The following is a 13,592-nucleotide window of genomic DNA, read 5'->3' as shown; positions in this document are numbered from 1 at the left end:
ATATTCATATTTATTCATTCAGTAATGAATTCTCTGTGTGCTCTGTGCCTAAGCACAGGGGATATGAAAATATGAAGGATAGTTCTAGAATTTGGGTTTAATAGTTCCTTCAATGTCTTTTTTTGTTCTGCTCTACTCTAAGGACAACTGGCTCTAGCTTCTTGGTTATTCCAAAGAATCTTAAAGTTGGAAACAAAAGAGAAATGGCTTGTTTTGATGTTTTATTGAGGGATGTGGCTAGGAAGGAAAAGAGAGTTCCTGAGGAGGTGACCAGAGTGGAGTACCACTAAGGGACAGCATTTGAAATTGAGAGGCTCTGGATGCTGCTTGAAACACATTTGGAATTTTCTAATCATTATCGATTCAGGGAACTGAGCGGGGGTCGGCCATCGTGAAACCTCTAGTCATGTGCAGTGACAGCTCTGAACGAGGGTATAGCTCTGAAAGTGTCTTACAAAATTGACATATTTATTAAGCATAATTCAGACCGTAGATGTTCAGTCTGTTTTCTATTAGAATACTTTCAGTTACTGTTAAGTGTCAGACTGACAAAGGAGTAACCAAGGCCTGAGTCCTCCCAGAAGCTAAAAAGCTCTAGTCTGCCACCCAAGCATAGCCTGCCTTTGGGTGGATACTGTCTTCTTGGTTTTATTGTTACTGTTATTATTATATTATCATTGATTATTATTTTGGTGGGCATTTTTTGTTTGTTTGATTTAACATTTAAGTCCTGCCACATTCTATCATTTCATATTGTTTCCTTTTTAACTTAATGTGGTATTTGTCATTTATGACATAAACTTCATGAGAGGTCAGTAACTACTTGAGGGACACAGGGAACATTGTGGTCATTTCTGGGGTTTCACTATCATAACCAATTCCACAAAGACTACTTTTGTGTTTTAAATGACTTGGGGATTATCAATGTAGATAACTCTGAAGTTCCTTTTCTTTAAAAGCTTTGTGGAGAGCCAAAATGTGGCTGTCATACACTGTATCCTAGACCTTGGATTGATTGAAAAATCTTTTGAGAAATTGCTTTTAAAAGCAAATTGTTTTTTTAAAGTGCTCAGAGAGTTCTGGGAAATTACTCCAAGGCCTTTGCTGTTGAGGTGATTCTGGCTTTTCTTTCTTGAGAGCATTCGTATCTTACCTTCTAATCGCCTGTCCTTTATTGAAATGGCCACTGTCTCCTAAGCAAACATCATGTAGAGCATTTGGCTTTCTGGGTTTTCTGACCTTAAAGCTTCTCCCTCTAGGGACTTTCTCTAGCTTCGTACAGGCCTGAGCTGCCAGCGTCTGTGGATGGCTGAGTGTAGGCATGACGTGATGAATTCCTACAGCATATGGCTCTGTAATGTGTAGCAGTGGGGAGCTGAATAAATAACCACAGATATGGATTATTCAGACTGGAATGCTGAGGTTCTGAAAGGCTAATTAAAGAACTCCAAAGGACTTGGGAGCCAGAGCCCCTCTCAGAGCCACCTCTGCTTTCCTGCTGGAAGTTGCCTGGTTCCGCCTTCCGTATTAATTAGTAGCCCTCACAGACTCCATGTTGGTTTCCCTTTGTCTTCTCCATGGTCTTTGTTTCTTGTTGATTTCACCTTCCAATTCCCAAATGGAAAGTTTGATTGGGAAGGAACTTTTCCCCCTGTTATATTTAAGTTGTCCACTGTCTAGACAAAACCCATCGAGAACTAAGATGCAGGAACACTCTGTGGTTTGCTTGCCCTGAGTATGAACTTTGACTTGGATTCCGTCAGTTTCTGTACTCTGGGACTTTCTTGCTTGCACGGAAAGTGGTCCATGGGTCTGGCTCAGGGATGGGCCTTTGAGTCGGAACACAGGCTTCTCATCTACAGGTTCTGAGTATTTGCTGAGTTGCTTTAAATTTCCTGCCTCTGGCTTTTATTTACTTATTTATTTTTATGAAAAATTTCCAAGGATTTTGAGGGAACCAAATTTTATAAAGTCGGGTCATTCTCTAGCTACTAACATGATGAGGTACTGTTATGTCAACTGTGTATTGAGTGCTAGGCCTTTGTGACACACACAACAGGATTTTTACCTTAAAAAAAGCTAGAGGCTGCTGAGGACAGCAGACACTGAGTAGCAGATATAACCTAGTTGGTAACTATTAGGAGGAACAGTCTTTCACATATATACCTGGGACGTTTGTAAATTTATGGTATAAATAAGCAAAGACCACCAGCAATATATTTATGCACACAAACAGGCCATGTGCTCATAGACACACGTGTTCTCTCCCTCCCTCCCTCCTCTGTCTCCTACTCCAGCCCAGACCAGACTGTTTTAGATGCTGTAATATCTCATTATCTCCTCTGATACTACTCTTGATGTTTAGGATTGAACCTTCTGCCCATGTCCTATCCTCCAGCCTAGTCCTCCGCCCTCTTAAAGTCTAGATTTGGAGACCTCTGTTTGCTGTGTTAGATACACTACGGCATGGCCAGCATGTTTGTCTGAGTCTCAAGTGAAATGGAGGCTTGTGTGTGGAACTCACAGAGATCTGCCTCCTATGTTCTAGCATTTAAGGGCACCACCATACCCAGTTTGGATTGTGAGCTTCTCGGAGCAGCAGCCCAGTCTTCTCCTGTCCAACAATAGATGTACATTGACTTTCAGTCCATATTCTCTGCATGAAGCCAGAAATTCTGAGGATGCCCTCACTGTTTAGAACCAGTGCTGCAGAATGTCTAGCTGATCCCATAGAGAGAGAGACGTGTTTAAATACCACGGAGTAAAGTGTTTTGTCCTGGTTTTCCTGGTCACGTTTTTAGAAGATGAAGAGCAAAGTGCAGACCGTGGGGCTCGTGGTACTGATGCTTATGTTCAGGGAGACCTAGATGCAAGGCTTTGTCCCCTCTGGGCCTTGAGCTCTCGGGCTGATCTGGGTAGCAGTTCCTCCCTCCTTTCTGCTCCAGGCTCAAGGCAGCCTTCAGCAGGTGCTGATGAGCCTGAGTTCTCATCAGGCCTTTGTCTTTTTCCTCCCTACCACCCGGGGCCGGCTGAGCTGTCAGGTGACTTTCCCTCACTCCTGAGCTGTCTGGATTTCACAGTACTTGACAGAATCAATGGCGGGGGAGGGGCACGTTTTGTGTGTTTGTGAGTCTCTCACTGCCGAAGAGCAAATGAAGACGTCTTGGAAAAGCAGCAAGATGGGCATATTGGAGAGTGAGCCTCATGCTGCGATGGAAGCAGCAGGCAGCCATCCTGCCCTGTCCTATAGGAGCCACCGCGAAAGGAAAAGCCCTTTCCCATGCGCTCCCATAGCTGTTACCAGAGCACAGAAATGAGGTCAGGCAGAGCTCGCAGTGGCTCTGGGCAGTGCCCAGCATGACACCTTTAGGGAGACATGGCTCTTGCTAATCCCGGCCTCCATCTTGGTCTGAGATTTGAAAGCAGTGGTAAAGGGTGTAAGATGGGCAGAGGGTATGTGATGGCCTCCGGTGGGCAGAGAGAATATGGCAGGGGAGGGGGTGGCCTTTGGCCTTTGGTGGGCAGCAGAAGGATTGGGGTAAAGGCACAAGCCAGCTGATATTTTCACAGTGCGAGGTGGGTGAGTGGAAAATAAAATTTAAAACTGTGTGTAGTGGTGAATGCCTTTAATTCCAGCACTTGGACGTCAGAGACACCCTGAGTTCAAGGTCAGTCTTCAACTACAAGGTCTATGGAGTGAGTTCCAGAACAGCCAGGGATGCATAGAGAAACCCTGTCCCAAAAAGAGACCAAAAAAGAAAAATGAAAGATAAAACTCAGAGGAGCTGTAGTTTCTTGTGCTGTTTAAGAACATTCATCCCAGCACTCTGGAGCAGAGGCAGGTGAATGTCTGTGAGTGTGAAGCTAGCCTTGCCTACTGAGCCAGTTTCAGGATAGCCAGGGCTAGACAGCAAAACCCTGTCTTGGAAAAAAAAAGACATTTTAAAAAAAGGACCGTGGAGTTGAGAGGGGCTGGTCTGCAGAATTACAGTTTAGAATGGGCAGGAAGGGAGATGGAGCTGCCGTCTCCTCCTTCATCCCCACAGATGTCCCTCTGCAGTGAGATGCTTGCTACAAATAGAAGACTTCAATAGATGCGGGTTAATTTTAGCCCGTGCTCCCAACAGTCTTTCTTGCACTGCCAGCAGGCATTTTATCCAGTGTGTCCTTGTATGTACCAGTGTGTCTTTACACGGTGTGTCCTTGTATGTACCAGTGTGTCTTTACACGGTGTGTCCTTGTATGTACCAGTGTGTCTTTATACGGTATGTCCTTGTATGTACCAGTGTGTCTTTACACGGTGTGTCCTTGTATGTACCAGTGTGTCTTTACACGGTGTGTCCTTGTATGTACCAGTGTGTCTTTACACGGTGTGTCCTTGTATGTACCAGTGTGTCTTTATACGGTGTGTCCTTGTATGTACCAGTGTGTCTTTATACGGTGTGTCCTTGTATGTACCGGTGTGTCTTTATACGGTGTGTCCTTGTATGTACCAGTGTGTCTTTACACGGTGTGTCCTTGTATGTACCAGTGTGTCTTTATACCAGTGTGTCCTTGTATGTACCAGTGTGTCTTTATACGGTGTGTCCTTGTATGTACCGGTGTGTCTTTATACCAGTGTGTCCTTGTATGTACCAGTGTGTCTTTACACGGTGTGTCCTTGTATGTACCAGTGTGTCTTTATACCAGTGTGTCCTTGTATGTACCAGTGTGTCTTTATACAGTGTGTCCTTGTATGTACCAGTGTGTCTTTATACAGTGTGTCCTTGTATGTACCAGTGTGTCCTTGTATGTACCAGTGTGTCTTTATACGGTGTGTCCTTGTATGTACCGGTGTGTCTTTATACGGTGTGTCCTTGTATGTACCAGTGTGTCTTTATACCAGTGTGTCTTTATACGGTGTGTCCATATATATGTGAGCTGCTCTCCAGGATCTGCAAAGCTGGCAGGACAGGGAGAGTTACATTGTCAGTTTCTTTGAAAATGTTGACGTGAGGCTTATTACTTCTGTTGTAAACGCTGTTCCAGTTAGAGAAGACCACCACACTCCCCAGAGACGGCTCAGCCCAGCCTAAGTTGTGCAGCAGAAACACAGGGAGTGAGCTCCTCTCCGTTATTAACTGTACAGGTGAAAAGAGACAGAAGGACCGTCACATGGTCCAGGAACCACCAATTCTTGTTTGGGTGGTTTTTGCTGAGCTTTTCAGGAAGGTTTTCCTTTTTCAAGGATGTGACAGAGAGGGTGATGACATGGCATTTGCAGTGGGACTAAGCGGGTCCCACTCTGAACAGGGCTTGTGGCTCGGTACATGGGTAAAGAGGGCAGGGCATCCTGGGCCCCGGGTGTTTGTTCCCTGGAGTTTTCCCTGCAGTCCGGTGTTTTGTTCTTTACCGTGCAGCAGTCGGAACCACTGTGTTTTCACTCCCTTCTTTCACCGTGTTCCGAGAGCTCGGAACCACTCTGTGTTTTCACTCCCTTCTTTCACCATGTTCCGAGAGCTCGAGCCTTCTCTCAGCTCCAGTCTCTCAGGAGCAGGCAGAAGAACACACTTGTGCCAGTTTGTGTGCAGCTGTGCCACCTCGGGGCTGAAGATGCCCGTGTTCTGAGCCGTGTATACACACATCCGGCTTGTTCCTAGCCCGCAAGCCAAGTATCAGTGTTCTGACTTAGATGGATCCCGATAGTTTACACCTGTTCTCTGAGAACCAGACAAATGCTTCACAGGCACAAAGCAATTTTCCCCAGGCCTGCAGGCTGATGGCGCCACTTCATAAGTGGAGGGCGTCACGGTAGGAACAGATTAGTTGACAAGAAATGGTGGCTGAGCCCTTCTGTCTGACTTGATAGTTCTCCTTTAGTCTGGGGTATGTGCATATGAGGTGTCTGTTTGCTGCGTGCTCTGTGTGGACCCGCCCTTCACCTCCCTGCCACCAGCATGATGACGACCTTCTTTATCACACTCCTGCGTTTCTCTGCACACTTTTACTCCATAAATCCTCCTCCAAGACTCATTGTTTCTAGGTAACAATCGATTTACTTGCTGGCCGCTCTATATTAGATTTCATTTTATGGAATTTAATTTAAACGGAGTAATGCAGCTCGTGCTTTTGCTGGGGCGTGGCTCGTCTGACCAGTTTTATCTGGTATAATATTTTCTGGTATTTATCCTTGCCATGAATCAATAGCTTTTTCCTTTTTCTCCACCAAGTAGTATTTTATCATATGAATAAACCGCAGTCTGTTGACTCACTTACTGATAGACGTTTTTATCTTGTCTGTAGCCCTTAGGGGGAAAGCTAAAGTGAACGTTTCTGCGCAGGCTTCAGGCACACACATTTCTCATTTCTCTTGGGTCAATACTAAGGAGTTGAGTGGTTCAGTCATGTGACTGGTGTGTACGTTGGTTTTTAAAGCACTGTCAAACTGCTTGCAAAACGGTGCCTTTTGAGTCCCATGGCAGCCTGTGAGCTTCAGGAGCCCCGGTTTCTCGTTAGCATTTGGTCAGCTTCCCAGTGGAGCTGTCCTAACGTCTGCAAGCGTGTGGCAGGGGTTGCCTCACACAGTCGGAATCTGTTTCTCCTTATGACACACTCATCCCCACATCTCTGTGCTGGTCAGTTCTCTTCAAATCCTCTACCCTTGGATTTAGGAAATGGTGACAGTGACAAGTACAGTCTCGTCCACATAGTCCCCGTCAGGCCTGGAGTACAGTATTGTGTTCTGCCCTGTGCTCCTCCTTGTCCTTTCCACAGTCATCTTTTGAAAACATTTTAATTCTGGTGGCGATTTATTTGTTCCAGTGACCTGTTTCTGTCTGGGTAAATTGAGTACCTCGTATCTTTGAAGAAGTTTATCACTTTTGTCTGTTGACAGTCTTACTGGGCACAAGTCTAATCTCACTCTCCCGTAAGTCTGTAGACCCAGCTTTGTTTAATGATTTTTCTCTACCCCCTTTCTGGTTTTTTGTTTTGGAGATTTCTGCTCTGGTCTTTATTTCTTGACTTTTCAGGGTAGAAATACGAGGTTGTTTATTTGAGGGCTCTGATATTTCCTAACGTGTGTGCTGCTGTAAATCCCTGCTCGCTGCAAAGTCAGGGCAGCTGGATGCTCTCTTGCTGTAATGCATTTTCATTTTTATTTCATCCAAAATGCTACTTTGATTTCATTTTTCATGAAGTACTTAGAAGTCTGTTGTAAAGTTCCCAGCTGTTTGTCCTCGCTGACTGCTGCCTCGGTCACACTGGTCTGAGAACTTCCTTCATGTGACCTGAAGCTTCTGGATCTACAAAGCCTTGTGTGGGGCCCAGATTGGTCCTGCTGCCAAGCCCTCCTGTGTCTCTGAAGAGCCTCTGCTGCCCGCCTAGGGCAGAGGCTTTGCTGTGGCAACGGGTAGTCATGTTGCGAACAGGCTGTTTTCTGATTTGGTAGCTACTGTGTGGTGGTGGTGAATCCATGGTGTTAGTCCTGGTCCTCTTGCCCGCACACACTTGGGCTCCACACATTCTGAAACCATTAAGATGCTTAGGGATTTAGGATTACATCAGTTGTGGCATTCAGCTTTATCCCCGGCACTTCCAAGTCAGAGGCAGATGGATCTCCGAATTTGGATTCTAAGGGCAGCCTGGTCTACAGAGTGAGTTTAGGACTGCCAGGGCTACACAGAGAAACCTTTTCTCCACCAACAAACAAAAAGCGAAAAAATCTCAGATTATGTGCTCTTTTGTGTAACTGGCCCTTTAAAAGATATTACTTTATCTCAAGGATTACTTTTTGATTGGATACTTGATTCCTAGTACTGTAATACCACAGCCTCCTCTTAGTGTTAGCACCGTGTCTTTGCCCATCTGTCTGTCTGATACTTGGCCCCCTTCTCCCACCAAATGCACATGCTGAAGCCCTGGAACCACCCTTCCCCGGGTGACTGGATTTGGAGACAGCCTAAAAGAAGTGGTTGTGGTTAAATGAGAGTGTGGGGACGGGATGGCACTCAAAAACCCAACTAGACTGTTGCCACAGTAGGTTGTGCCGCAGGCGTGTCCTCTCAGTATGCTGTGGAACCCACATAACACTTCTCTGTGTCCTTCTTGCTGCGGTCACACATTTGATGTCCGATATGGTGACTCCCACTGGAGAGTGTTCTTTTTGTTTAAATGTTTAGTTATGTTTTAAAATAGATTGGTCTTTTTTTTATTAAATATATTTTTATTCTATATATCTACATATTTTTTATTGAGAATAGATTCTTCTCTCATATAATACATCTTGACCACATCCTTATCTTATTCTTAGTGGAATTGCTTTGAGTTTTTCTCATTTAACTTGTTGTTGGCTATGGGTTTGCTGTAAATTGTTTTTATTGTGTTCAGATAATATCTGTATCCCTAATCTCTCCAACACGTTTATCTGTAGGAGTGTTGAATTTTGTCAAAGTTTTTTTTTTTTCATCATCTAATAAAAAGATCATATGGTTTTGGTTTTTTGTTTTTCTTTCTTTCAGTTTGTTTAGAAGGTGGATTACATTAACTGATTTTTCATATGTTGAACCATCCCTGCATCCCTGGGATAAAGCTTACTTGATCATGGAGGATAATCTTTTTGATATGATTTTGTATTTTCTTTGCAAGTAGTTTATTGAGTATTTTTGAAGCTATGTTTGTAAGGGGAGTTGGTCTAAATTCTCTCCTTGTTGAGTCTTTATGTGGTCTGGCTATCAGCGTAACTGGCCTGATAAAATGAATTGGGCAATGCTGTTTTTTTCTGTTTCTGTTTTGTGTAATAATTTGAGGAGTATTGGTGTTAACTCTTTGGAAGGCTGGTACAATTCTGCCCTAAAACCATCTTTGCCCTGAGCTTCATTTGGTTGTGAAACTTAATAACTGCTTCTATTTACTTTTAGGTTATAGATCTATTTAAGTTATTTTTCTGATCTTGGTTTAACTTTGGTAAATGATATCTATCAAGAAACTGATCTTAGATTTTTCAGTTTGGTAGAGTACAGGTTCTTAAAGTATGCCCTTATGAGTCTCTGGATTTCCTCCTGTTTATTCCTATCTTGACCTACTTTTTATTAAACATAGTGTTCAGTTTCTAGAACTTTCTGTTGTTTCTGTTACTGATATCTAGATTAATCCATGGTAGTTTGGTAGAATTTATTTAAATATTATATTATATGTATTTATACAATTTTATTGTTATCTATTGATACTTGTTTTGTGTCCAAGTATTACTTTTGGAGAAAGTACCATGAGATGCTGAAACAAAGGTGTACTATTTTGTATTTGGGTGGAATATTCTATAAATAATCTGTTTGCTTCATTAGGTTTGTAATATCTTTTAGCGTAGGTGATATGTCCGCTCGTAAAAGTGAGGTATTGAAGTCTGCCACTATCAGTGTGTGAGGGTCAGTGTGTGACTTAAGCTTTCATAGTGTTTCTTTTATAAAACTGGGTGTCCTTGTGTTTGAGGCATAGATGTTACGAATTGAAATGTCATCTTGGTGAATATGTAGTGTCCTTTCCATCTCTTCTGATTAATTTTGGTTTGAAGCCTATTTTGTTAGATAGTAAAATGGCTACACCAGTTTGCTTTCTTAGGTCCAATTTTTTGGAAGATCTTCTTGCAACTCTTTACCCTGAGGTCATTTTTATCCTTGATGCTAAGATGTATTTCTTAAAATAGGATGATGAATCCTATTTTCACATCCATTCTATTAGCCTGTGTCCTTTCACTGAGTAATTGAGACCATTTATTTTGAGAGATATTAATGACCAATGATAATCATTGGTGGTGGTGGTGGTGGTGGTCATGGTAGTGGTGTGTGTATTGAGACAGAGACAGAGAGAATATGAATGTCTTTCTGTTTTCATGGGTGTAGATAACCTCCTTGGGTTGGAGATTTCCTTCTTCTAGTACCTGCTGTAGAGCTTGATTTGTAGATACATATTGTCTATATTCAGCTTTGTAGTGGAATATCTTGTTTTCTCTGTGGTGATTGAAAGTTTTGCTGGGTATAATAACCTAGGCTGGCATCTGTGGTCTTTGCAGCACATCTGTCTAGGCCCTTCTGGCTTTTTGAGTCTCCATTAAGAAGTCAAATGTAATTAATTCTAATAGGTCTAACTTTGTATGTTACTGGGCCTTTTTCTCTTGTAGCATTTTATGTACTTTTTTTGTTCTGTATGTCTAGTGCTTTGATTATTATGTAGCATGGAGACTTTCTTTTCCAGTCCAATCTATTTGGTGTTCTGTAAGTTTCTGGTACCTTTATAGGCATCCCCTTCTGTAGGTTAAAACATTTTTCTCTTATGATTTTGTTTCACATATTTTTGAGGCTTTTGAACTTGAATTATTTTTTTTTCTCTTCTTACTATTCTTGTGATTGGTTTTCTTTATAGTGTCCCAGATATCCTAGATGTTTTATGTCTGGAGTTTTTTGGATTTTATATTACTTTCCCCAGTGTATCCATTTCTTCTGTTGTATCTTCCATATCTGAGATTCCCTGTTCCATCTTCTGCATTCTGTTGGTAAAGCCTTTGTACTCTGTTCACATTCCCAATTTTTTTTTTTATTTTCTTAATTCCCTCACTTTGTGTTTTCTTTAGTGATTCTATTTCCATTTTCAGGTCTTGAGCAGTTTTAGTCTTTTCCTTCAACTGTTTCTATTTTCCTGGATTTCTTTAAGGGATTTATTCATTTCTTCTTTAAAGACATTTATTATATACCTATAGTTTATAAAGATGTATTTCATATGGTCTTAAGGTCATTTTCATGTACTTCAGCTATGTTGGAATATTCAGAGTTTGCTGTGGTAGGACGACTGGGCTCTGCTGGAGTCATATTGCCCTGGCTGTTAGGCATCTGGGTTTGGGGTGATGATGGGTCTAGGTGCTGATTTCTGGATTTGTCTTTGTTGGGGGGTGTTTTGTTCCTTGGTTTCTGTTTCTTCTCTAGATTTTCAGAGGGTATCTTTGCTGTATATTGCCTGTTTTACTGGCCTGCTGGGCAGCTGTGTTCACAGGGAATGTATGTTGGAAGCTGGGGCAGGAGAGGCCAGGGGGAGATGGTATGTTGCAGCATTATGGTCAACCCTGAGGATTGGGTCTTGGAGAACAGGAAATGAAGATGTTCTCAGGCAGCCTACCCTGTCATCTGGCAGATGTGACCTGTGGATGAGCTGGGGGTGTCTGCCCAGGTTGAGGGCTGGGACATAGGAGGAGAGGCCAGGGGGATTGTAGGGGCATAGGGTCTCAGGAAGAGTTCACAGAAGGAAGAGAGAGTTGCACCTGGTGTTTTGTTGAAACTATAGGGTGACCGAGACGATTGGTTCTGCATTCAACACCCCAGAGGATGAAAAGGTACGCAGGCAGCCTACCTACATGGTCATCTGGCAGGCATGGCCTGTGGTTGAGCAGAGAGTGTCTGCTTTTGAGTTGGGGACTAGGACACAGCAACCAGATGGGAAAGGGGGGCTGGGGGGATGTGTGGGATATGGAGGAGTTAGGGGAGGAGAGGCTCCAGCTTTTGCTCTGTTACAGAGCTAGGGAGGACCCTGAGGATTGGGTGGGGGCGGGGCAGAGCTATATTTGTACATTTGCCATGGCATGGGCTCTTCATTTCCAAGTCAGGAGGATCGTGGCTTTGAGGTTATATGATGATATCTGCAAAACAAAGAGTAGAATTCTTTTGGCCATGAGAGTAAAAAAAAAAATGCTACCCTCATCCCCCCATCTACCTTTCAGGGACTGTAATTGCATGTGCATGATTGTGATCACATTTTATAATCACATATGATAACAAAGTATCATATAATCAAGTATTAAGAACATAACTTAGTTCTTATGGAGGAACAAGAACTGTTTTAACTCACAGGCCAAGCCCAGCACGTGTATTGTACTGTTACATGCACTTTCTTACAGTTTGTTGCTGGTAGAGAGTAATACAGCACAACTCTTATTGTTTTACACTGAGCACCTTTGCTATGTCACCCACACCACCTGACCTGTGGAGGCCAATGCTGTCCTCCCAAGACAGCATCACTCCTCAGTCAGGTCTGGTGTGGTGTGATGGTGACCCCAAATCTCAGGGACTTCCAGCAGCACAGGCTTTTCACACTGTGCTCCTCTGCAGCTGGCTCTGGGACGTTCTGTCTGCCTTGGGACACACAAATCACAAGGTGCCATTCACAAGATAAAAGGGAAACCTGAGAGATACCGACCATCTTTCGGTTCCTTCTCTGAAGATGTATGTCATACCCACATCTTATAGATGTTCTGCTGGGAGGAAAAGTATTTTAGCAATTATGTGTTCACTCATGGGCTCGTGTGAATTAGTCGACTATGGACAGGTCTAAGGACATTGTACCCATAGCCTGGAACCACTCTGGTCATTGATGAGGACCTGGGGACACTCACCCAGGGTAGTGCTGCTGAGAGATAGTGGAGTCTAATGGGAACTTTAGGTCATTAGACGTGTGCCTTTGAAAGTGGTTATGGCTTTCTAACTTCTTCCTCCTGCCTCATGAACTTAGGCAGCTTTGCTCTGCTGTATGTTCTTGGCTGGTGCCCCACCCCCGCCCCAGAAGCCCAAAGCAACTAATTGGAGCCTCTAATATCATAAACCTCTTTCCTAAAAGTTACTTCCTGTTTCAGGTATTTTGCTATAATGGTGGAAAGCTGGCTAGAAAGGCATCTTGGTCTGGCTGTCTGATTCATGCAAATGCTCTGTCCGATAAAGTGGACTTATGTTTGGGGAGCTCTAAAGGAAACAAACGTTGTCAAGTGTATTTCAAAGTAAACAGTGATTTTTGCATAGGATTAGCCAGATCAGCTCATGGTCACCAGCATCTTTATCACCTCTCTAATAGCTAGCCAGAGTCCTGGAGAAAGGAATGTACAGATTTAGCCTGTTCTTTAAATGTATGTCCTCCTGGCTTCTGCTGTTTTTCTCTACCTTTAAAAAGACTACCTCAGTAGTCTCACACAGGAGATCCAGTTATAGCCTATATGGACTTAACTATTCTCTCAAATTTCTCCTCATTCCTGAATTTTGGACCCATTAACTCCTAGCTGAACATCACTGCCACACCCAGAGGCACCTTAGGTTTAACCAGATTCTCGGCCCCTTTTGTCCCTGTCTGCTCCTTTGTTCTGTTCCTTCGTCACTGTTCTATTGCTGTGAAGAGACATTATGAACAGAGCAACTTATTTAAAAGTAAATTAATTATGGGCTTGCCTTCGGGGGTTTTAGAGGCTTACTCCTTTATTGTCATGACAGGAGCATGGCGGGGGCGTGGTGGTACTCATGGTCTTGGAGTAGCTTCTTCCAACAAACCACACCTCCTAATCCTTCTAATCCTTTCCAATAGTGCCACTCCCTGGTGACTTAAGCACTCACATATATGAACCTATTGTGGGTGGTGTGGGTGATTCTTATTCAAACTTCCACACCCTGCTCTTTTATTCTTTCTCTCTCTCTCTCTCTCTCCTCTCTCTCTCTCTCTCTCTCTCTCTCTCTCTCTCTCTCTCTCTCTCTCTCTCTCTCTCTCTGCTGTTGTTTCCCTTTTCCTGCCCCAACCACTGTCTACTGTGGCTG

The 13,592-nt window shown here is 43.4% G+C and overlaps 1 protein-coding gene across 1 annotated transcript in view; it reads left to right on the top strand.

The window, feature by feature from the left end:
• CTNNBL1 (catenin beta like 1) overlaps positions 1 to 13,592 on the top strand; it is a 148,584-nt gene that overhangs the window by 80,068 nt on the left and 54,924 nt on the right. The gene's annotated exons all lie outside the window — the stretch shown is intronic.

Source organism: Micromys minutus (genome assembly GCF_963924665.1).
Source record: "Micromys minutus genome assembly, chromosome: 11".
NCBI lineage: Eukaryota > Metazoa > Chordata > Mammalia > Rodentia > Muridae > Micromys > Micromys minutus.
This window is presented reverse-complemented; position numbering and strand designations above follow the sequence as displayed.